Raw genomic sequence first — 27241 nt, 5'->3', positions numbered from 1 at the left:
ATTTTTACACTCTGTTGAAGAAAAAAATCACACCTGAGCAATGCATGTGACTTCATTCTCCATATGAGAGACATCCTTAAGCTGCCATCAGCAAAAACAGCCTTTAATTTAAATTATACTTTCAGTAGTTCAGAACTTTCTCCTTTTGCCATTTCATTGTTATTAACACATTATTCAGATTGTTTTGTTTTATTTTGTTGTTATGTTTGTATCCACTTGTTAAGTTGTGACGTATGGAATACTGTTTCCAGGTCCAAGTTGTTTGAATTGAGAAAATATTCATTCAAGACCACTTTTAATTCACATCTCACATTAAAAAGTGAATTTTAAATAAATGGCTGTGTACATGACAGTCTCTGGACTTGCTGCATCACAGACATCTATATTTTAACAATTTATAAAAAAAATGTATCACTTTCTGGCTTCGTCACACTTAACAACCAAATTGTTTTAAGTTTGTACCAAAAACCGCTTTAATTCACATAAACTACATTATCACCCAGCCCTAATGCTAATGTGACAATAATGCATAATGCTAAAGATTAGCATCACAATCTAACATCAAGCTGCTCTGCAATTGTGAAAAAGTGCTGGCTTGACTCAACAATTCAATATTTTCAGTGTGTCGGCAAAGTAAGCAAGCACCAAAGTGAGTATTCATTAACCAGCGTTGCTGACCATCCACTTAATCCTAAGTTCCACTATTGATATTATTAATCATTTTAGGTCAGAGATGCCCAAGGTAGGGTACACTGGCCAAAGTTGGCCCGCTGTAACCTTTGATTTGGCCCACTATCCCATCTGAGAGGAAAGTGAGAATGATGGAGAGAGTTGGGGTGAATACCTTTGACACAGAGATCGTCATTACTAATTTGACGTAACCTTTTTTGTTAGTTTTATTGCTGAGCTACAAAAAAAGCTTATGTGATCTTTAAAAATGTAAATGCTGTTACTTGACGGATAGAAGACTATACAGAAGCAAATCAAGGCAAAAACTAGTGTCATTTGTTATCAATGAGATTGTTTTGTTTTTACTGTAATAAGTTCATAATAAAATGTAATATATACTTTATATATAAAATATAAAGCAATGTTTTCTAGTATTTTTTTTATATTATTAAATAAATTAGGAATTTACCAATGGTAACTATATTTACCTTCAGCCCACTAGACTCAATCAAGTTTGGTTTTTGGCCCTTCATAAAAAAAGGTTTGGGCATCAACCTCTCAATAAAATAAAATAAAATAAATAAAATAAAATAAAATAAAATAAAATAAAGTTTAAAAAATAAACTAAAACAAAGCAAAACAAAAAAAAAAATAATAAAATATTTATTTTAGAGTATTATGTACTTCTCAATAAAATAAAGTAAACATTTGAATTTAAATAAAAATAACTATTTTAAAGAATATTCTTCATTATTATATAAGGATAATGTATTTTAATCTTTTAATTTTAGCAGCAATAAGAACTAATATATCAATGGCTTTAATTAGTGTCAGGTATACTTCAGAAAAGTCATTAATTATTTCATCATTAAAACATATCTAAATTACTTTTATAATTACTTTGGGTAACACTTTTAAATAAATATGCATTATGTATTTACTAACATGAACAAACAATTAGTAATACATTAATTGCATTACTGTATTTATTAATCTTGATGTAACGTTAGTTAATGTTATTTAAATAAGTAAAATAGCATTAGTTCATGGTAACTCTGTGCTTTTACTAATTTTAACAAGCCCAACTTTGGATTTTAATAATGCATTAGTTAATGTTGAACTATAGAAGAGTTTTCATATTATGTCAGTAAATAGATTAACTAATGCACCATTACTCTAAAGCATTGCCTTACTTTGTCTGAGAAGTAATTTAATTGCTCAATGAGTCCTTTAATTACGGGACCTCAACTGTTTGGTTGCTCACATAAGCTACATTATCACCCTCTAATGCTAACATGACAATAACACAAGATGCTATTCTAAACATTAGCATCACAATCCAACATCAAGCCGCTCTACAACTGTAGAAAGCGCTGGCTTGACTCAACATTTCAACATGTTCAGTGTGTGTCGGCAAACTAAACCAAGCACCAAAGTTTGGAAGCGAGTATTCATTAACCATCCACTTGATCCTCAATTTGTCTTTGGGTAATTCATCAACCGACTGCACAAAGGTTGCCATTAACAAGAAACATGGCAGCATCGTAGGTCGGGGCTGTCTTTATTTTGCGGGATGAGAATGCTGAAGGTTTAAATGGGCTTTTGATGACCTCAGCTTCTGCTCCCTGTAGAGGCAAATCCTGATCAAGCTAAACTGGGCTTTTATTGAGCTACTAAATGAATGAGCGCCATTCAATGCAGTCACTAATTGGCCAAATAGGTTTATGAGGCAGGCCGGAGGATAAGCGAGTGTGACCCGAGATGTTAAACCAAAAAGCTTCATCCGAATGGGACTAGTTAGGGAGGTTAAGTAAATCTGGGAATCGAAGCAAATGCAAATCCTCCTCTTCTTATAGTCAGGATAAAAGAAAAAGCTTGGTGAACCCATTGATAGATATATTGCATCGATGGATTTGCTCTTCAGTGTTTGGAGTCTCAGCAGTGAATATTAAACCCCACTGAACTGAGCTAAACTGAACTGAACTTAAACTCTGAAATACTATTGATCTGCACAGTGCAGTGGCTTAATTTATATCTAAAGAAAAGACAGATCTCCAAAGACCTTTTCAAGATGGTAAGAAATCTGTTTTTGAAACTAATGAACACAGCAGAAGTCAATGATTTATTTGAATTGTTTAGCCAGACATGTTTACTGTTCCCAAATATTCTAAATGTTTCTTAAAATAAAATATATTGCGTTTAATTTGGGGAAAATTTTGTTGTTTTTACCCAGCTATTTAAAAAGAATATATTATAGAGCAGAGATACTGTGAAACTGTGATATTTTTATCCAAGGTTATCATACCATCAGAATCTCACACCGGCCCATTCAAGTTAAATTAAATTAAAATAAACTATTTTTAAATATATTCTTCTTTATTTTTTTAGAGTACAGTATACTTCACAATAAAATTAAACTGACATAAAATATAATTAAAATAAAATAAACTATTTTTAAGAAATCACACTATTATTTTACTATTATTTTAGTGTTTATAATGTACTCTCAACAAAATAATTTTTAATAAAATTGAATAAACTATTTTTATGTATATCCCTTACTATTTTAGAAAACAATGTACTTCTCAATAAAATTAAAATAAAATAAAATAAAATTAATTAATTAAATAGTTAATTAAATGAAAAACTATTTTTTAATTCTTCTTTATTATTAGAGTATAATGTTCTGTTTAATAAAATAAAATGTAAATTATATTAAAATAAATAAAATAAACTATTTTTAAGGATACTTTTCTTTGTTATTTGAGTATAATGCACTTCTTGATCAATTAAAATACAATTTAAATATAATAAAAAAACAATTTTTAAAAAACATTCTTCTTTTAAATTGTTGCAGCAATAGTAACTAATTTGTTTTTGATATCAATCTATGTTGGGTGTATTTTTTTAGTTTTTTTTTTAATTAGTTTAGTTTAGTTCAGTTTAGTTTAAATTTGTTTTGTTTTAATTTGTTTTAATATTTTATAATTTGTTTTGTTTTGTTTTGTTTTGTTTTGCCGGGGCTCGACCCAGAAAAATTTACTGAATGTTAATTAAATCATTAAAATCATATTTAAATTACCTTTATAATTACATTTAATTACTCGATAAGTCATTTAATTACTTAAGCCAATATTGATTAAAAGTCTTATAAGCTTCAGTGCAAAGACATTAAATAAATGAAACTCATTAAATTATTATTATTTGTATTTTTATTATTATGCTGATATTACTTTAATATCTCACAGATAACAGCAAATCAGATTTTAGAACCAGACAGAATACACACACACACACACACACACACACACACACACACACACACACACACACACACACACACACACATATATATATATATATAGTTAAAGTCAGAATTATTAGCCCCCTGCTAATATTTTTCTTCTTTTTTAAAATATTTTCCAAATGATGTTTCACAGAGTACATATATATTTACTGTAGGTTAAACACTAAATCAAAGGTCTACATTTTTGAAAGTAATGACATCATATTTCATACATACCACATACTGACATTTATTTCCAAGTCATATCATAGTTTCATAAGCATATTGTCATCAAAAAATAAAGAATGAAAATATATATATACAGTTACTCTTCTGAAATTATGCCATATATTACAATGAACTAATTTCGAACCTTAAATGTGACCGTCTTTAGATGATAAATAGAACTTTTTGCAAAACATTTGTATAACAAAGTAACAATAAAATTACTCTGTCACTCTGAATTCATTTGTACAGCACTCGTTAATACAGTATTTAAAGCAAGTCCATGTAACTCATTAATTTACCCAAAAATTAACAGTAATCCTTTACTTTATCAGTAACTAATTACACTGGTTTCAATAACACAGTATGTTAAAAGTTTCAATTAACTGGGCATGTTTTTTGTTAAAAAAAAAGAAAATAGTTGTAATAAAAACATAACTGTAGACATTATAAAATAGATTTTTTTTTTGGGGGGGGGGACTTTTTTCTTTTCACTAAGTGAGTGATGTTAAGCTAAGCCTTTTTTTTCTTTCTTTCCTTTTTTTTTTTTGGTTTCCACCAGAATATCTCTCAGCTCCACAAAGCTTTGATTCATAACCCCTCTTGAAAGCCATGATATTCTGGCACATCCGCTTTAACTTGACCCCCTTTGTGCAAAAAAGTGTTTCACAAGTTCTTATAATCTATAAGAGTGATAAGGGTAAACACATCTGGCACAATGGAGGCCTTTTCCCTCCGAATCTAACGAGGAGCTGTAAAGGATAATGGATTGTTAGTGTCACACATCATTTGGCAGGATTAGATGAATAGTTCTGTCCAGTCTTAATTTGTCTTTCATGCCTGTCAACGCAACTTAAATTTGCATCTTGAAGTAAAACCAAAAGGCTGTTTAATCTTTAGAGAACGATTTGGATGGGATTCTTGTGCTGAACAAATTTCCTATAACATGGTGGTCATTATAAGGAGTTTTGGCAGAAAATTCTGACTGTACATAGAGACTGGTAAAGCTACGCCAAAAGAAATGTAGCTTTAATTATACTACACTGTTAAAAACTATCTGTTTATTTATAGTTGTGTATTTTGTGGTTCACAAGTGTTTTTTGTTTATTTACAGTTGTGAATTGCATTATGGGATGCTGATCTTGGCCGTCTGTTGACTTTAGATGTTGAAAATTCAACTCTACAGTTTAACAAAGTGACTTTTATTGACATTTGAGTGATCTGAAATAATATAACGTTTAAAAAATATTAGATAGAGAAATAAGTCTTTAAAATAACAGAAAATGTACTGGCAGCTTATTAAAAGAATTTAAACTATAATATACAACACCAACCCAGACAATGTATCACTTTAAACTACACTGTAAAACCCAGTAAGTTAAGGTAACTCAAAACCATTTGAGGAACCCAATTGCAACAAACTATTTAACTTCAAAAACTAATTTATAAGAGTACTGTAAACTTAATCCATTTAAGTTGAAGTAATGAGCTATTTAATGAACTCATTACCTTCATTACCTTACCTGTCTGCTTATCTGTTGATACTGCTGCTAAACAGACATTTAACTGACTATAAGAAACGTTGCAAGTACGTCAACTTACACGAACCCTAACCCTAACCTAGCAGTCTACTTATTATCAATGTAGCAATGTAGCATAAATTCAACAAACGGGCCATTAAAATAAAGCGTGGTTGTTGTTTTTTTTTTCACATTATGATTTTATTAGATGTACTGCGCTACTTTTTTATTTCATTGCAAAATTTGCCTAATTCTGTCATAAGGTTTGTTTTTAGGAAAATGCTGAGTTGTTTTCACTCAGTGTTGGGTCAAAAAAAAAAAAAAAAAAAAAAAAAAAAAAAATATATATATATATATATATATATATATATATATATATATATATATATATATATATATATATATATATATACATATATAATTGTTATTACAATTGTTAATATAATTCTTAATATAAATAACTGTTGGGTTAAAAAGTGTCATTTAAACTTAAAAAAAATAAACTCCCCTTAAAAAAATAATAATAAAACAAATGAACCAAAGATTAGAAACCATGCAGCATTTGTTTAAAGTGTATTTTCTAAAATTCGGTCTGCATTTTCTGCCCCAGAAAAATCACAAGGCTCTGAAAGTAAATCTTAAAGACTGCAATGCATAAATACGCAGTGAAATAATAAGCAATTTTAAATGTCCTAATTAAATAATAATAATAAAAAGTCATATTTTCCTCCACAACCTAAACATAATATCTGGCAGAATATCTTGGCTAAATGTGTGTGCACTAGCACTCAAAAAACATTTTGCTGCCTGTTCAAACTATGTACTTAAAATAAAACAACACAAGTTTATTGTTTTATGCTGAATCCACTTAAATTTGTAAAAATGATTATGTTAACTTAATCAGTTTGTGTTGGGACAACATGAAGGAATTGTGTGAAACCCTGCTTTTTTACAGTGTAGTAATTAAAAAAATACTACATTTACATACCTACATTACATCTACAATGTAATACTACAACATAACATGTAATACTAATACATACTACACACTGTAAAAATTAAATCTGTAAAATTCACGGGAAAAAACGGCAGCTGTGGTTGCCAGTATTTCACCGTTAAAAATACAGTACAAACTGTAAAAGCAATTTCTAATTTTTACAGTAAACTACTGTATTTCATTAACTTATAGAGGTAATATGTCTGTATTTTGAATAACTAATATCTACACATCTTTTGCTACACAGATATACACGTTAACACAGCTATATGCATGTGGTGATGAGAAAGTTAATAAACCAGTGCTCATCACAAACAACTTTTCTCACAAGCAGAAAAGTGTGTCAGTGTAAGGAGCTCAGTGTCATTCACACAGCTACTAAACACAAGTATGGTAACAAGCATAAAATTAAAGTCAATAAACATTGTTTATCAACATTAGATGTAACACAAATCTCTAATGTACATAACTGATGGAGAAACAACTAAAAAGATCCATAGTAGTGTCAACAAAAAGCATAAGTAGTGATGTGCCACACTGAAAAAAGTGTTGCATGCAGAACTGTTGCAAACAATTTATTTGTGTTGAATTTAAACAAACAAATTAAGTTTATTAATGTTCAACTTAATTTGTTTGTTTAAATTCAACACAGATAAATTGTTTACTACCCCCTTACGTAAAAAAATTGAGTAAATCCAAGGAGTCATCTCTGAATAATTTTTTTCTTTGCATGCAGGGAATTCTGGCATAGTCAATTTAAGGCTATTCTCTGTATATTAAGGAAACATACTGTTAACCATGTTACAGATTTTTACTGTAGCATTTTTACAGTTTTTTTACCGTTGAACCTTTTTTTTTTACAGTGCAGCAATAATGAACATATTCATTATTAGATATTTTCCTATTCTTAAGCCATAGATAATCTTTGTATGATTGTATCTTCCAAAACTACAACTATTCCAGCTAAAATGTACAACATGCTTCTCTAAGCTCCATTCAAACCTGCAGCTATATTTAATAGCATAATTACACAAACCCTCCAGAACACCTACATTGTCAACAAGGGACCCGTGGCTCCCAAAACCCCATTGAATAGTTTAAGTGCATATTTATTTATGTTCATTAGCACGATCTGATTTTCAGCGGTTTGTAAGAGATGTCATTATGACGCTGCTCTGCAATCCACCAGATTTTTGACCCCTAACAGCATTTAACACCGGGATGAGTAAATCTCTAAGCCGTGCATTGAAGGAGGGCTTAAATGCGAACTATGCATTCATTCACCGAGCATTTTTTTTCCCCCTCAACACAAGGGAGTGGAATCTCCCGAGAATGAACCATCTCGGGGAGTTTCTGAAACGGCAGGTTCTGGATGAGCTGCTAAGAAAGAAAGAAAAACAAGAGATGAAAAAATCTCCAAAGGTCCCTGTCCTCCCCATCAACCCCCACTGTGGCCCAGCCTACAGGGCCTTTCTCTAGCGCCGGGGCCTCCATTTGGCCCCCCTCTGTCTCTTTGAGTCCTCCACAAAGCAGCAAGCCATGTTATTTGAGGCACTAAAGAGTTAACCCTCCTCACTGCTCCGACACAATGGCCTCCCCATTGAGGGCTTTCTTCATTTAACCTTCCTAATGACAGGTTTCATCCTCTTTCCCCTGACGAAAAGGAGGAGCAGGAGCAAAACCCACCACCTTTCTCTTTTACCTCCTTTCACATCTCCTCCCCTTTCCACACCTCCCAAAAAGCACTGGCTCTCACTTTACGGTCTGATGTGACAGCTCTTTACAGTAAATGACACTGTCAAGTGTCGGGTGACAGTTTTAGGCTATATTTAATGAGTTAAAATGTATATACAAGTAAATACAATGTAAATTTATTATAATAAAAATTATTATTATTTTTTTAATTCCAGGTCAGTATGCGTTAATGAGTTATCTGGAAAAAAACACACGAAAGGAAAGGAAACGGAACGAAACGAAACGAAACAAAACAAAACGAAACGAAACGAAACAAAACAAAACAAAACAAAACAAAACAAAACAAAACAAAACAAAACAAAACAAAACAAAACAAAACAAAACAAAACAAAACAAAACAAAACATGTGAGTTTGTAGGCAGGGCTATCTGTGTGTCCGACCAATAGGGAGTGTCTGGGAATTCTGTTTGAAGACATTGTTTTGTGCATGAAGTACACACTTTATACTAACATTCACTGGAACAAAATAAAACAAAACAAATTTCCCTCCTGAACAGTCTATTATTGAATCCATGTTCATACACAAAAAAAAAAAAAAAAACACACAAAACCAACAAACCATGTTCATCAAAACAAAACAAAACAAAACAAAACAAAACAAAACAAAACAAAACAAAACAAAACAAAACAAAACAAAACAAAACAAAACAAAACAAAACAAAACAAAACAAAACAAAACAAAACAAAACAAAACAAAAACACTGTTTGATTGGGATTATAGAAACAGCAACATACCTTAACCAATCGTGTGAGTTTGTAGGCGGGGCTATCTGTGTATCCGACCAATATGGAGTGTCTGGAAAACCTGTTTGAAAACAAACAACACAAAATAAAACAAAACACAAAACAAATTAAAACAAAACAAATTAAAACAAAACAAAATACATTAAAACAAAACACATTAAAACAAAACAAAATAAAACAAATTAAAAAACAAATTAAAACAAAACAAAACTAATTAAAACAAAACAAAACATTAAAACGAAACAAAACACATTAAAACAAAACAAATCAAAACAAAACTAAACTAATTAAAACAAAACAAATTCAAACAAAACAAAACACATTAAAACAAAACAAATGAAAATAAAACAAATTAAAACACAACACATTAAAACAAAACTAATTAAAGCAAAACAAATTAAAACAAAACAAAAATGAAGACAAAACAAAACACATTAAAACAAAAAAACATTGAAACAAAACAAATAAAAAACTAAAACAAAACAAAACACATTAAAACAAAACAAATAAAAAAACAAAAACTAAACAAAATACATCAAACATATTCCACTGAACATTCTAATAACTGAATCCATGTACATTCACACAAAAAAACAGTTTTCCCGTGAACATTCTATTAGTTCAATCCATGTTCATTCACACAAAACAAAACAAAACAAAACAAAACAAAACAAAGCAAAACAAAACAAAACAAAACAAAACAAAACAAAACAAAACAAAACAAAACAAAACAAAACAAAACAAAACAAAACAAAACAAAACAAAACAAAACAGTTTTCCCCCTGAACATTCTAGTAATTAAATCCAGCAACCAGCATTCTTCAAAATATCTTTTTTTGTGTTCCACAAAAGAAAGAAATCACATGAGGAAAAATAAATGATGTTCAGTTTTGGGTGAACTATCCCTTTAAGAACAATAAGCAACAGTTGACATGTGGGGTTTAGCGTGGGTCAGGACATGTTTCCTGTTGTTGGCTCTGACGGTTCCTCATACTGTAAGACACAAAGAAAGTGCGAGAAGATGCCAGGGGTGCGACAGGGGTGAGCAGTTTTGACTGGGGGTCGACAGAGAACATTGACAAGAGTGTTTCGCTCCAACTCAGCCTCCATGTCTCCTGTCTTCCCAGTCCCACCCTTTTCCACACCAAAGTGGGGGGGATTTTTTACGGTTGACCTTCTCCTCACGCTTTTGTGAACCTCTTCACCTCATGTCAATTCTCTTGACCTACTTGGTCGCCCCGGAGCAAGCCACTTAAAAGAGCGAGATGAAATTCGGTAGGCCACGCTCACATATGGTTCTTGTTGTCAGCGAACACTAGTACTTTGGGATTTTGATTCTTACCACTGAAAGCGATTGAAAGGGCCCAGGGGTGGGGGTACTGTTACTGCGCTAGTGAAAATGTTCACAAAAATGAAACTTATTTTTGTCATAGTTTACTCTTTACTGCCATTCCAAACTAATATGTGGTTATTTTGTTTCTACAGTTCTCTCCACTAATATTGGCATGCTTGGTAAATATGGTAAATTTTTTTTTACCTATTTTTAAAGAATTCTTTTATTCAACTAAAAAAAAAAAATACATGAATAAATCCAGCCTGATCTCACGAGGAAACGCAAGTTTTCAGTCGTACAAAAATGTACGATTTTTAAAAGAAGGCGTGGCACCCAACCCCGCCCTTAACCGTCATTGGGTGATGAGCAAATCATACTTAATTGTACGAATAAGATCATACGAATTCTTACAAATTAAAAAAAGTTACGAATTGCCGTGAGATTGTGTTGATAAATCACAAATTGCAAAACTATTTAGGTGCTTTTTTAAAAATCAACTGAATGAAAGTTATTTTACTTCTATTTTAATAAATTCTGTGCAATTAGGGACATGCAAACACTGCAAAATATTTTGCTAATATGTAAATGGGAAATAGTATTTTATATATAATTTTAAATATTAGCAAAATATTTGCTAATATATGAATGGAAAATAGATTTTTATTCAACTGAAAAAAAAACCAATTTAGGTGTTTTTTATCATTATTATTGTAATGAATGGTATTTTATTTCTATTTTAATGAATTATATGCAATAAAGACATGCAAACACTGCAAAAATACTTAGCTATAAACTCCACTGACAGACTTCAATTTGTGGAAAGGAGTTCGATTTATTATGTGAATTAAAAAAAAATAAAATAAAATGTTTTGATATTTCGTTTAAGAATTTTCAGCAGTTTCTTTTTCATTCAGCAACATTTCATTCATGCCCTGTGACACACTCTGAGGTACTGAGTGTGAGAATGAAGTAAGGACTGATAGGATAGAGCTGTTTTAATGTAATTTTATACTGTTCACTGAATTAAAAGAGAACTTATGTTTTTCCTAAACAGCAAAAGTGTTCTGTGATGATGATGTGATGAGTCCCGAGGAGTTAATGGTGTGTGTGTGTGTGTATGTGTATGTGTGCGCGCACGCTTAGAGTTGTGTATGTCTGTGGTACTGTACTGACTCTGTAGGTGAAGAGAATAGTGTCAAACAGCTAAGTGTGTACGTCTTATCCTGTCGCAAAATGCGAATAAAAGTCCTTCACTTTGATTACGGTCTTTGCATGTCTATATTGCAAAGCAGTAATGCAACCGAAATAGGAATACTCCACATGCCTTAATTCCATATTTATGGCGATTATGACTTTCAGCATATCTAAAGTGCTATATTCCATCGCAGGGTTATGAAGCATGGTTAATGTGTGCGGCTGCAGTTGTAGCCTCTGTTGTAGCCTCTGTTTTTTAACTTTAGTAAAAAGAAAATGGTAATTGGTGGTCACACCCGCCAAAGGAAACGAGTGACGTGCAACACAAGAGGCAGTCCAGGTTGCCCGGTATGTGCAAAGCCCATGGTGTGCAGTTCAAATCCAATCCTGCCTCCAATCTTCAATGCTAAATTTGCCACTCCATCGTAACATCACAACTCACAAGACAACTTTTTCCCTCAAAGAGAAATCTCGTTGCGGTTTGATTTAGCAAGATCCCGTCATACAAGATCTTGTCACATCCCCACGATTTGCTCATTCCTTAATGATGGTTGGGTTTAGAGGTGAGGTTTGGGGCTCAGAATGGCTGTAGCTTAATCAGAATATTGAATAGCCCTGTTTTAGTCACCTATAAGGGTGATCAGATGTCCCAATTTTCCCAGGACTGTCCCTTATTCCGGGAGTTTTCCGGGAGGCAAAACAATACGGGAGATGGGTCTGAAATATGGGGGGAACTGCCGGAAAAAACAGGAGTGTTGGCAGGTATGACCGAGACAGTGTGAACAAATCAAATAGCCTACACAAGCAGTTTTCAAAATATCTATTGTTGCTGAGTATCTATCTCAAGTAAACTCGGTTATGCCGTACAGTGAGTCTAACAGAACCAATTAGAAAGCAAACTTTTTTTAATGAATGTTAACTTTGCCCCTTTTATGAAAACGACAGTAATAATATGGAGCAATAAAATTTTAGGGCTAGCTTTCATTAAACAGTATATCTGATACAAGCAAACAAGCAAACATACAAACAATAAATAAATAAATAAGGAGGCTAGCCTTCTGTAACTCAAAAGACCACAATAAGCTATTTTGAATATTAGATGCATGGATTTTAAAGATATTCTGTCATTAGTCATTTATGGCCAACTAAATAACCTTTTTAAAGGTAAACCTTTATTTAAAGTATTTATTATTAAGCACTAATTTAGGAAGTATTGCAAATGTTTTTTTGTTTTGCTGAATATTGCAGCCTGTTTGAACTTTAACTTAATTTTGTATACTTGCAGGACTATTTTATTAAAATAGAAAAAAATAATAATAATCAAATATAATTCAAATGGTGGAAAATTAGATAATAGTAAATTTAATAATAATAACAAGATAACAACAACTATATATATATATATATATATATATATATATATATATATATATATATATATATATATATATATATATATATATATATATATATATATATATATATATATATATTAAAAGGAGAGCCCTTGAATTTGCTAAATCCCCAGGGCCCAATGTGTTCCTAATCCAGCCCTGAATATGATGTCATCTATATCATCACAAATAGTGTGAAAAGGTTTCAAAAATATCAAAGTCCACTGGAAGTTGCTGAGAGTTTTATTTCAGTATGTTGATGAACTTCCAACTGAAACAGAATATTGAGTAGGGGGTGGGGCTATGTTTAGGTCATCATTCCCTTGTAGCAAACTAACTGTAAGAGATGGGCGTACGAATTTTGTCACTGACAGACTGAAACTAACATCTAAAATTGTATTGTTTTAATTTCACTGGACCTTTAAGATTATTGTGGCTGAAGCTGTCAAACTGACTTCAACAGAGAAGGACTGCTTCTCCAAACGTAGAAGCAAATGTTCAGATATGGATTGAAGTTTACTAAAAAAATGTTTTAATTAAATCAGTGGATTAACTTGCATGGATGAATTGTTCACCAAAGGAATAACAATGTGCGCTAACAAATTAAACATTATACATTTTGATTTCATGTGGACTATAAACAATAAAGGCATTTTTTTACAGCCTTTCTTGCTCAAATTTCCAAATATTGGTGGTGACAACATAACAACAGGTCACATCTTCCAAATAGAACACTAGAACAGAACCAGAACAGTTTTCTCAACCACATTCCTGAAAGACCATCAACACTACATGTTTTGGATGTCTCCTGTTGATCACAACCATTACAGGTTTTGTCTCTGCTAATAAACTGGTGATCTGAATTACCTGTGTTTGGAAATGTGCAAAGCTAGTAGTCCTCCAGGAATGTGGTTGAGAAACATTACACTAGAACTTCACTTTCTTCCCTAAACATTCTACTAAATTAATACATCGACTATGGCATCTAACTGGACTAAGGGTCGTTGCAATGAACCCCTGCAACAGCTCTTCTCTAAAAATCTTACTCTTTGGTATTATCAGTGACCCGGTTTAAGCATCTCAGCCGCTCGTAGAGCTGTCAGCCAAGCAGTTGAGCCTCAGGTGTAACGCCAGCAAGAAGATTGCAGGCTGTCAGAAAGCTGCTCAGATAGTGCACTTAAGAAGAGCAAGTCAAAGAGCAAGATGCATTTCTGCTGGTCATTGCAGGATGTTTTATGGTCAAACGAGCCCAAACAAAAAGCCATGAATGTGGGGAGGTTTGGTTTGTGTGTGTCTGTCTGTGAAGGATGAGGAGGCTTTTCCGAGATTGGCTGTTTATCTATTTTGCAAGCGTTCAAGAAGCTTCACAGTCACGTCCTAATGTTTACGTCCTAACATTTAAAATGTGTTCTGAATGTGAAAGCTATGGATAACCAAGTAAAAATATTGGATATTTTGGAACATTTGCTAACATAATGCCATCCTCTAAATAATAATATGTCCTTCATAATAATAACAACACTAACAATATTTTTAAATTCTACATTTTGATATTTCCTATTAATTTTCCACCAATATGTTTCAATAAAATCACAGTTTTAGCATTATAATTCATTAACCAAACTAACCTAAGAGAAAAATCACATAATAATTTTGATTTAAAACAGACATAAAGGCAAAAGTACTTCCGGAAGGTACTAAATATATTTTTTAGAGATACAATGCAAGTGTATTAGGCATTACGAATAATACAAATATTTATTTTCCTTCGCCTTAGTCCCTTATATATCAGGGGTCACCACAGCTGAATGAACCGCCAACTATTCCAGTATGTTTTATGCAGCAGATGCCTCTCCAGCTGCAACCCAGTACTGGGAAACACCCATACACTCTCACATTCACACAAGGCCAATTTTGTTTACCCAATTCCCCTATAGCGCATGTCTTTGAACAGTGGGGGAAACCGGAGCACCCACACAAACATGGGGAGAACATGCAAACTCCACACAGAAATGCCAACTGATGCAGCCAGGACTTAAACCAGCGACTTCCTTGCTGTGAGGCGATAGTGCTAACCACTGAGCCACCGTGTCACCTTAAATAATACAATCAAATTACACGAAACAATTGGGAAATACGACAATATTCCTTTAAAGTTTGTCGTTTGTACTTACACTGTAAACGATTTACGAAAGCTACACCGTATTTGAGTTTAATATGAGCTGTATTTTACTGTAGGACAGTTATGCAGTATGTTACTTTGTATTTTAAAGTTGCATTGAGAAAATTACTATACATTTTATATTTTAGGATATACATACAAATCTGTAAATATAAATACAGCAAGATAAATTGTGCTGTAAATGTAAAAAAAGTATTTTTGCTGTAATTGATTTACAGTAAGTTTCTGTCAAACTACGTTTCTGTAGATTCTACAAAAAATTTTTTACAGTGTCCTCTACCTGACTAAAGTCTTGTCGCCTATCCAACAAATAATAACTTGACTTCTAGTTGATCATTTGATCAAAGGCCTCTAGAGTACGCTTATTTGACGAAAATAAAATATGATTATGCCTTGATTTTTAATTATTTAACTAGGACAGTAAGGTATGACTTAGCTTAGACAAAAGTCTTGTCAATTAACAGAAATAATTTCCAGTATATAGAATATAAAGTCATGCTGCAGTGGAAAAAGAATGAATACTGTGTATGACTCCCATGAGCTTGGAGGACTGCATCCATACATCTCTGCAATGACTCAAATCACTTATTTATTAATAAAGTCATCGGGAATGGCAAAGAAAGCATTCTTGCAGGACTCCCAGAGTTCATCAACATTCTTTGAATTCATGTTCAATACCTCCTCATTCATCTTACCACAGACATGCTCAACAATGTTCATGTCTGGTGACTGGGCTGGCCAATCCTAGAGCACCTTGACCTTCTTTGCTTTCAGGAACTTTGATAAGGAGGTTGAAGTATGAGAAGGAGCGCTTTCCTGCTGTAGAATTTGCCCTCTCCTGTGGTTTGTAATGTAATTGGCAGCACATATCTCCCGCACGCCCCCATACTGAATGTAACCCCAAACCATGATCTTTTCTTCACCAAACTTGACTGATTTCTATGAGAATCTTGGATTCATGCGGGTTCCATTAGGTCTCCTGCAGTATGTGTGATGATTGAGAGGCAGTTCAACAGATGATTCATTAGAAAAATCTACCTTCTGCCACTTTTCCAAATGATCAACTAGAAGTCAAGTCATTATTTGTTGCTCTTACAACTGGAATTGACGTCTAGGCTTTTGTCAGATAGTGTATAGAAACAATATATTTTGTGTTCATTGCTCTCTCTCCCTAGATTTATTTAAATCATGGTTTTTAATAGGAGTGGGTGGATCTAAAATCTCTTTTGGCATGCTTGTTGTGACTCTGATTGATGTAAGTTTCTTTCCAGCATTATGGGTAATGTAGTTTTCCTGCACAAATTCATATAGGCTGAATTATGTGAACAGGAGCATATACAACCAATTAACAACCTCACAACCGATCTATCTTTAAATGTTTATCAGTTATTGACAGTCATTAAAAGGCTATGTGCTTTCTATGTTTAAGGTGTGGATGATTCATATAAATTATTATTCACCAATGGTGTTAGGTGTCAAAGCTTAATGCTGAGGGTCAGAGGTTGTGGTATGGTGTGAACTACCTCAGGGCGGTAACATTAACCAAAGCAACTCTAATGCACAGACAGCGAGAAAAAGGAGATCTAAACCCATTGAACATTATGCAATTTGCTTACTGTGCCTTTCTGCTTGGTGGAGGTTTCTGCAAAGCATTATGGGTAGTGGAGTTTGTATGCGGACTATTTTTAAATCAGTTAAATTAATGGAAACAAAAGCATATGCAATCAATTAACAATATCAAAGGTCGCAACAGGTAGTCTTTAAAGGGTTTATCAGTAATTGTTAATCAGTTTTATTGTAGAGAGTTTTTTCTTTTAGCAACCATTGCTCTAGTGTGCTTATGTGGTGTCTAAGTGTGCAGGGCAAGCGATGTGCCTAAGTTTAATGCTGAGGGTCAGAGGTTGTGGTATGGTGTGAACCACCTCAGGACGGTAACATTAACCAAAGCAACTCTAATGCACAGACAGCGAAAAAAAGGAGATCCAAACCCATTGAACATTATGCAATTTGCATGACATGCCTCTCTGATTGGTGGAGGTTTCTGTAAAGCATTATGGGTAGCGTAGTTTGTATGCAAACTGTTTTTATATCAGTTTAATTAACAAAAACAAAACCATTTACAATCAATTAACAATATCAAAGATGGCAACAGGTAGTCTTTAATAGTTTATCAGTAATTGTCAATCAGTTCATTATAGAGAGTTTAAACTTTTAGCACCTAACCATTGCTCTAGTGTGCTTATGTGGTGTCTAAAAAGTGTGCAGGGCAAGCAATGTGCCTAAGTTTAATGCTGTGGGTCAGAGGTTGTGGTATGGTGTGAACCACCTCAGGGCGGTAACACTAACCGAACCGACAGTAACGCAGACAGCGAGAAACAGGAGATCCAAACCCATTGAACATTATGCAATTTGCTCGCTGTGCCTCTCTGATTGGTGGAGGTTTCTGTAAAGCATTATGGGTAGTGTAGTTTGTATGCAAATAATTATTTTTAAGTCAGTTTAATTAACACAAACAAAAGCATATGCAATCGACTAACAACATCAAAGATCAGAACAGGTCTGTCTTTAAAGGGTTTCGTTATGGAGAGTTTTTACTTCCAGAACTCAACCTCTGTAATAGAGTCTGGCTGCAGATTTGCACTTGCACCTCCAGGCTTGCACACTCAGATTTGCACGCTCAGGCAACCGCCCTTCCTCTGCAGGTGACGTCATTTACAATCGCCACCTGTGGCCACTTGCATAAAAGTCCTATGGTAATTTAACTTAAGGGTGTCCCTTAGGTGGAAAAACCTCTGAAGTAACTGATTTCATTAAGATCATTGCAACAGACTTCTTATCTGTCACCCTTACTCAAGTGCCTTTTTTTCTACGCGTTTTACTGTAGTTTCTGGCAACATACAGCGACGGGCGCCACAGTTGCTATAGTTGCGTAAACAGATCGCAACGAACCACAAATGCTTGCCGTACAACAGCTTTGCAGTTATGTTACACATCATCAGTGTTGCTTTTTTTCCGTTAAGCGAGTCGAGACGTTCCCTTAATTAGTCGATCTTGACATTATGTTTGGAGGACCTATAAAACTGAGCTGGGATCATGTAGAGACTGTTGAAGCTGCGCTGCAACTGTGATTTCATATGGATGCACTCCTGCGCAGACGTGCTAACTTACCGAGAATAGTTATAAAGAATAGTTTCCCAAGTCATTCAAGAATCATTGCTTAAGGCCATAATGTGTTACTGTTAGTTGTAATAATAAAACTCCTTGAAATCTTTAAAATAAAAACTAAAATTCAAATTTGCCTGGTGCTTTTTTATTCATAACTGTGGAAGAATACGTTTTGTGTATTTTAGACCAGATAGTTGATATAAATAAATATCAAGCTTTGGTGGTATGAATGTTAATAGTAGCCTGCTTTGGTAAATTTACATCAAAGCATATAATCATATGATGAATACTAACTGCTTTTCGGGGGTAGAGGGGTCTGTCATGATGCAAAACTTTTACTTAGAATCATTTGACAACGTCGTCACTGTCAACGCAAACAAACTGGAAACTTACTTTTTGTTTATTTGTGTTGATTTCAAGTAACGTGACAGGTGCAGGTGTCGATTGTAAATGACGTCACTTGCATAGGAAGCGTGGGTGCCTGTGCCCGAGAGTGCAAGCCTGAAGATGCAAGTGCAACTCTGCAGCCAGACCCTTCTCAACCATTGCACTAATGCAGGGCTATTCACTTGGCGGTCTGTGTGCGGAACCCGGGCCCCGAGGCAATTTGTTCCGGGCTTCCAAATAGTGTGACCAAGACATCAAAAATAAATTTAGTTCAGTCGAAAAACGATCGCTATATAAGTGACACACGTCTGTTCAATACAGAACGAACTGCAGTTGAAAGCTGCGCAGAGCGTGAGTCACCTTAAGCGAGTGGCATGGGCAGCCGAATACATTTGAATGTGTTTGTAGAAAAGCCTTGTGTACTATGCATTGATATCGTCAATAGGGATGCAACGATTAGCCGATTTTACAATTAACTGCGCTTTAATTCATCACAGTTAATTAAAACGTAAAGGCTTCTAAGCCGCATGTCTGTTGCACAGAACAAAACGAAACTGCTGCAATTAAACAAAGTTATGCCAAGTTGCCAACTGTGCACTAGTCTGAAGTTTCAAGTATGTACACTAAGGCTAATACGCACGCACATCGGATTGACTATAGCAGCGGCCGTTCCCATATCACGTCTTTTCCGCTTGCAAGTTTGTTATATCTAATGTAAGAATATATGAAAATATGCGCGCATCTTTCCGGGCGCACGCTGTAGAAAACATCTCACAATGAGAGTTGTACGTGCCTTTCAGTGCAATGTAAACAAAAGATATGTTAGACAAATTATTATTAAAATGATTATGTATGCATGAATGTAGATGGCAACAACAGTTAATCTAAATAGCTACTTACCTAATATTAAGCTTGAATTTACATTAGACGTGATAACCGTGAAACCATGATTATTCTTCAGACTATATAATCGTACAACCAAAATTTATAATTGTTGCATCCCTAATTATTATGCAGTTCAAAAAAAAAACATATGAATGTGTCTGAATGTAGGAAAAGCTTTCTTCAGCAATGCACTGCTTTTGTTGTGCTCTGAAATACGTTTGAATGTTTGTAAAAATAAAAAATAAAAAATAAAAAGTCTGTTCTATAATGCACTGATATATGTTTTAAAATACAATATATTAACATTTTAATGAAGAAAAAGCCAACGTGGGTGTTTTAAGGCACAATACAGCATATGGGCTCTTATATGCAGTTGTGTTATCTCTCATACAGCAAGTCTCTCCGGCCCTTCGTTTTCATGAACGGGCCCTCATGACAAACTAATTGAATGGCCCTGCACTAGTGTGTTCTGTGTGCTTACGTGGTGTCTAAAAAGTGTGCAGGGCAAAGTTTAATGCTGAGGGTCAGGGGTTGTGGTGTGGCGTGAATCACCTCAGGGCGGTAACCAGAGCACAACTCTTCCAAATCAACACCAATGCAGAGAGAGCGAGAAACAGGAGATCCAAACCCACCGAACACTCCAACAGTCTCTACATCTGATCAGAAAAGCAGATTAAAATTCAATTAAAAATGTGAGAGGAACTTTTCTGTTAAACTCTGCTAAATGTTTTATGATAGTGGGAAGAATTTAATAATCTAAAGATATTTTTCCACTATAAAGTCTATTTTTCTGTGGAATGGAGATGTTCTGTTAAATACTCTTTAAATTTTTTTGGTTAATACACTGGTGGTGGTGTGGACCCCCACCCATGATTGTGAAGCACATTGGGTGTACACAAAACACAATAAATGCACTATATAAATACACACAATACAATACAAATACTCTTCAAGGAGCACAGATGCCAGAAAATTAATAACCGCATAACTGTGAAATCTCCTATTCGGAACCCTTAACTTTAACCCATTGATGTGCACTAATGCCTGCACACTTTTTCGGCAAGCCAATCTGATCAGAAAAGCATATTGTGTGCTCAACTTGAGAAGTAATGCAGTAAAACAGGCAGCTAGCCCTCTGCAACTCTCACATGGCCGCACACTACCAGGATGGGAGACCACATGGGAAAGCTAGGTTGCTGCCAGAAGTGGTGTTAGTAAGACCAGCAGGGGGTGCTCAACCTGCGTTTCTATGTGGGTCCTAACGACCCAGTATAATGAAGGGGACTCTTTACTGGATGAGCAATGTCTTTCGGATGAGATGTTAAACTGAGGTCCTGACTCTCTGTGGTCGTAAAAAAAAACAAGATGTCCTTCAAAAAATAGTTGGGGTTTAACACCGGTATTGCCTTCATCACTCTATCTTCTCTTCACCGATCAGATGGTGTGTGGTGTGCTGTCTGGCGCAATATGACTGCCATTGCGTCATCCAGGTGGATTGCCAAATTTGGCCTTCTACGTTCTCATTTTAAATCACTGATAAAAATAAACCACAGGGCCAATCACTTAAAACGACAGAGAAATATAAAACTTAATTAAAGCCTCCATTTTAAGTTGGTTGTCACTATTGAAACATTATATATGTAAAGCTTGTTGCAAACTATGCACATCTATGAACAAATGAATGAAAAAAAGCTAAACTAATTGAGTTTTTACTTCCTAAACCCGACTATCAAACTATATATGACTTTGAGAGTAAAATACAATAACTCTCAGCCCACCTCCAGGTTTATTTGCTAAAATGTTTAATCTAACCTCTAATCGCCACATTAAGGCTATATTACATTTGGCCTTTTACGATCTCCAAGACCTCGTTTTAAAGCATTGATGAAAATAACCACAGGGCCAATCAATTAAAAATGACAGATAAAACTTTTATATAACATTTTATAACATTTATAACTTAATTTTAAGTTGGTTGTCACTATTGAAACAATATATTTTAAATTTATTGCACAATATGCGTTTAAACATACAAGTAATTTGAAAGTGACCTGCTTGTTTACTGTTCTTCAATGGAGTGGGCAGAACTAAAGCTCTCTTTTGGTGCATTTTACATACTAAGACTGTGATTAGTGAAATTTTCTGCACGGCATTATATAAGTAATGTGTTTTTTTTTTTTTTTTGCACAAATTTAATTAAGATTTAATGGGTTTAAAAAAGCTAAACTAATAGAGTTTTTACTTCTAGAACCCGACTCTCATAGTATGTAAAAACTTGAGTCTGAAATACAGTAAACCCTCAGCCAACCTTCAGGTTTATTTGCCCAAATGTTGCATTACCCCTACCTGCTGCACATCAAAGCTTTCTTTCATTTGGCTTTTTACACACTCTCAAAGTCCCAGTTTTAAAGCACTAATGAAAATAAACCACAGGGCCAATCAAATACAAAATGACAGATAAATAAAAAAACTTAATTTATGACTTAAAGTTGAATGTCACTATGGAAACAATATACAGTATTTCAAGTTTATTGCACAATATGCCCAAATATACATGCAATTAATTTAGGAGCATGCGAAAACTGCTTGTTCACTGTTCTTGAATGGAGTGGGCGGAGCTAAAGATCTCTTTCAGTGCACTACACTCTGAGACTCTGTAATTGGTGGAATGGCATCATGGGTAATGCAGTTTTTTAGCACAAATTCAATTAAGATACAATGATGGGGGCGAATCACTGTTGCCTCACAGCAAGAAGGAGTCCCGGCTGGGCCAGTTTGCATTTCTGTCTGGGATTTGCATGTTCTCCTCTCGTTCGCATGGGTTTTCTCCAGGTGCTCTGGTTTCCCCTAATGTCCAAAGACATGCACTATAGGTAAATTGGATGAACAAAATTGGCCGTAGTATATGTATATGTGATTGAGAGAGTATGTTTTCCAGTACTGGGTTGGGGCTGGAAGGGCATCCACTGTGTAAAACATATGCAGTATTAGTTGGCGGTTCATTCCGCTGTGGCAATCGCTGATAAATAAGGGACTGAGCTGAAGGAAAATTAATTAATGAAATGATGGGTTCAAAAAAAAGCTGAACTAACTGATTTTACTTCTAGAACTCGACTCTCACACCATGTATGAACTTGAGAGTAAAATACAGTAAACCCTCAGCTAACTTCCAGGTTTATTTGCTCAAACGTTTAATCTTCCCGCTAATCGTCACATTAACGCTTTCTTTCGTTTGTCCTTTTACGCTCTCTCAAAGGGCCGCTTTTAAAGCACTAATGAAAATAAAGCGGCGGGCCCCCGTCTCTGTATTTTGAGAGGGAACGCTGGAGCCTCGGGTTCAGAGGAGGGTGAAAAGCAGAGGGCATCGGGAACAAAGACCAGAAGACCCAGAGGTCAAACGGCCTGGTGTCCAGAGCTTCTTTAGCGGACGCGAACGGAGAGAGAGTGAGGCGCTCATATAATCACAGATCCGTTTTGTCCATGCGCATCGGATAGAATATATCACCGCGAGCTGACACAGCAAACAATAGATCATGTTTTTTTGTCCCGGCCGCTTTTGACTCTTTTCAGCATCTGGAGGTCCGCAGATTAACCCTCCATTCTCTGGCCTGTTTTGAGCAGATGACCTGCGCGTCTGTCCAGCGTTTACACAATTAGACCCCGAGTGCCAGATTTCCAGGTGAAGAACATTATCTTGGGCTCTTTAGGGTCAAAGTTAATAAGGGGAATTAGAAACCATCACCATTTTATTTTCTTCTTCTTCGTCGCAATTCTGGACAGTCACAGTTTGGCTGCTCTTTATTCAAATAGGGGTCACCGCTGGGCTTTTGTGCTTATACGAAGTGTGCTTGTAGAACTAGATTTCGCTAAAATGGTGGTATTTAAAGGCCATTCGGCTAGGCGGTGTTACTTTGACCTGGGGTTCAGCGTGCAGCGAGGACTGCTCTAACTCATTGGAGTTATATACGACAACATACAGTTGAAGCCTAAATGATTAGCCCTCCTGTGAATTTTTTTTCAAATATTTCCCAAATTATGTTTAACAGCACAATGCATTTTTCACAGCATTTTTGTTAATATTTTTTCTTCTGAAGAAAGTCTGATTTGTTTTATTTGGGCTAGAATAAAAGCAGATTTTATTTGTTTTAAAACAGTTTTAAGGTCAGTATTATCAGCCGTCTTAAGCAATATTTTATCTGTCTACAGAACAAACCATTGTGATATAATAATTTGCCTAATTACCCTAATTTGACTAACCAAATAAAGCCTTTAAATGTCACTGAATGTTAATATCTTAAAAACATCTAGTCAAATATTTTGTACTGTCATCATGTTAAAGTTTAAATAAATCAGTTATTAGAAATTAGTTATTAATACTATTATGCTGTCTTTCCGTTAAATAGAAATCGGGGGAAAAATATATACAGGGGGGGCTAATAATTCTGACTTCAACTGTGTTTGGGTTGTCTTTAATAATTCAGGTCATTTTATTGAATGTTTAACCCTAGCTTCGAAGTCATGCTGCAGGGTTTGTAGATAAAAAGCATGAATGATTGCTCAGGTCTATCATGCAGAACATCTGAATTATTTAGAAGATATGTAAATACATATATTAATAAATAAGTATCAGCGTAGACATTAAAAGATAAATTAATTAAATGAATACATAGAATAATGCAGTAGCTATTAAAATAATAAGTGACAGACGCATTTAATAGATATTATAAGACACGATGACTGAATAAATGGTACTAAAATACAATATAAATGAATAAATAAATGCAATTCTAAGGGTAGACTTAAAAATTCCTAAATACTTAAAGAAAGAGAGTTACTTGGTATTTATAAATACATAATAAAAAACTAAATAATAAAATTAATAATAATTTTAATTAATTATATATTTATTAAAATAATAAAAGTAAATAATATTGTAGATGGTAAAATACAAAATGAAGGGATTGAACTGCTGTATAAAATAAAATAATGTATATACATACATGTGATATAAATAAATTATATTGTTACATTGTTTGCATGTAAATATTCATGAATTTGTTAATTATATGGTGGATGTTAAAAAAAATGATAAATAAAAAAATTATTTGGTTCACATTAAAATAAATAATAAAACAAACATGCAAATAAATAAAAATTCTATATTAGACATTAAAAGACAATTATACAACTGTGCTAAAATACCAAATAAATGAGTAAATAAATACAATTAGATGGTAGATATTAAAAATTCTTCATACATGAGAAAATTACATGGTATTATATCAAATTGCTTAATAAATAATATTGTAGATGTTAAAATACAACAGGAAGTGACTGAATTACTGTATGAATAAATGATTTAAAAAATAAAATAATATATATATATATATATATATATATATATATATATATATATATACACACACACATATATATACACACACACACAAACACACACACACACATATATATATATATATATATATATATATATATATATATATATATATATATATAAACATAATTTCATGTTAATCCAAGGTGTTACTTGCCATTTGTGAAAATAATAAACCATTTTAAACACGATCTCATTTTCATGAACTTTTCCTGTAGATTTGCCTGCATTTTAAAACAGGTATTGTATTTTAACTGCATTTTAGTCCAGATTTACAGGTCTTTTGTTGTTTTTATTAGCTATGCATGCTTCGGGTCGAGTTTCACCATGAGCCACATCATTAAATAACACTCAAATATCCTCCTGTCCCACTCTGCTAATGTCCCAAACGAGGTAATGTCCTGTCATGTGACCCCCATCGCCCACCTGTGTGGACTTTGTCTTAATCCCTGCTGATCTCCTCTCTGCTTTGAATACTTGGACTACCGAGTGTAACTAATTCACCCACACAAGGATATTGTCCTCCCCGCTTCAGCTTTGTCTTTCCTCTCTTTCACTGGTCTCATTCGTTTGCCGAGCAGCCGGACAAAAAAACAAATCCTTCAAATTAAGAAGACTTAATGAGCTATTACTCTCACCTTAAATCTGATTGTCTGCTTTGCCTCTAAATAAAACGGATAAACAATCAATCCTCTCTGAAAAGCACTGTTTCAACTCTTTGTTTGAAATAAAACAATGCAAACTCGTGTGTTTTTACACCAGGCTGTGCAATAGAAGCACATTAGTGTCGGAAAGTGACAATGTGTTCATTTTTTAAAGGATTGTTTGGAATCACTTTATTTTGAAGGTCCCTTTAATGTATTTTAGTTGAATTTAAAGGGTCACGAAACACCAAAACACATTTTTTGAGCTGTTGACAGTCGTATATGTGTCCCACACTGCTAAAAACACTATCAGGACACCTATATTTCACTAAAAAGTGTAAATTGGTTGTTTTTGCGTTATTTCAAGCAAATTCGTACTTCCGGTTTGAAACTAATTTTTGAAGCTGCGTCACGGTCATGACATAATAGCGTGTATTCCAGCATGCAGACTGGGCGTCTGAGCCAGAGTGAGTCTTATTACGTCTTACAGTGTGATGCATTAATGCATGAGTAAGGCTTGGTTCAAACCAATCAGCGCGCTCTATTGTGCAACTTCATTAATATTCATTACTGTCAGAATGTAGACGGCAAAGACGCCACGTTGTGTTGGCAAAACAAGTGTGAAGTGTTGCTTTTATAGTTTGCTGCAGTTAAGTTTCGTTTTCATTTTCTCTCTGTGCGAGCGCAGACTCACGCGTGGATTAACAGTGTACGCGACCCGCGACAACAATAACTTACGTGTCTAAGGAGGAACATTGTTTACCTGAGAGCTGTTCTCATCTGCAAACGCTGAGATCCAGATTCGCTTGTAGTCTCCTCTAAATAAAGACGCGGCTCTAGTTGCTGGTGATTGTCCTGTCTCTACAGATTTGGTAAGTGAGCAACCAGTGCTCTTTGTTTATTCAGTTCGAATTTTATTCGTATCAAACAAACTATTGCACCGAGTGCAATAGTTAGCACTAACAGTTACAACCAAACTATAACCTCGTGTTGGATTTTGTGACCGGAATAACACACGCGGCTTTCTGACGCTACCTGCCGTGTGCATCTAAGTTTCCGGGAAATGCTGAGTTTTTTTTTCTCTCATTCGCCGTGCGGTATCAAACATTGCATGAAAAATACACACTTAGAGCAGCGCCTTGAATTAAATATCGCGTTTGTCGGGAGGGACATGAATGAATTCCCTGAATGAAAGAGCCAAACTGCAGTTAAAGTCCACCATTTAATAATTTGGCAAATAATTCGACTAACGTTACAGATGTCCATGTAAACACAGTCACATTGTCCGCTGTGGGTGTGTGTTTTGACTCTGAAATTCAGCGCGCCCAAATAGACACTCCCATACCAAGCCGCTTTTCTTCCTCCGACACTCCCCCTAAACAGAGCTGGACACGCCCACTTTTCTGACTTTTTCCAAAGTAGAGGTGTGAAAACACCCTGCTGAAACGAGGGGGTTTCATGGCCCT

At 34.3% G+C, this 27241-nt stretch overlaps 1 protein-coding gene across 5 annotated transcripts in view; it reads right to left on the bottom strand.

The window, feature by feature from the left end:
- bola1 (bolA family member 1) overlaps positions 1-27241 on the bottom strand; it is a 75564-nt gene that overhangs the window by 29256 nt on the left and 19067 nt on the right. For 4 of the 5 annotated variants that reach the window (XR_012391411.1, XR_012391408.1, XR_012391412.1 and 1 more), the window contains exons 4-5: positions 20289-20392; positions 9188-9257 (exon numbers count right to left, since the gene is read on the bottom strand). The gene's annotated coding sequence lies outside the window, so the exon portion shown is untranslated. The remainder of the gene's footprint in view (positions 1-9187; positions 9258-20288; positions 20393-27241) is intronic. The other variant, XR_012391407.1, reaches the window with a different exon arrangement.

Source organism: Danio rerio, chromosome 16 (assembly GCF_049306965.1).
Source record: "Danio rerio strain Tuebingen ecotype United States chromosome 16, GRCz12tu, whole genome shotgun sequence".
Classification (NCBI taxonomy): Eukaryota; Metazoa; Chordata; class Actinopteri; order Cypriniformes; family Danionidae; genus Danio; species Danio rerio.
Note: the sequence above shows the minus strand (reverse complement) of the source record. Positions and strands in the feature narration are given on the sequence as shown.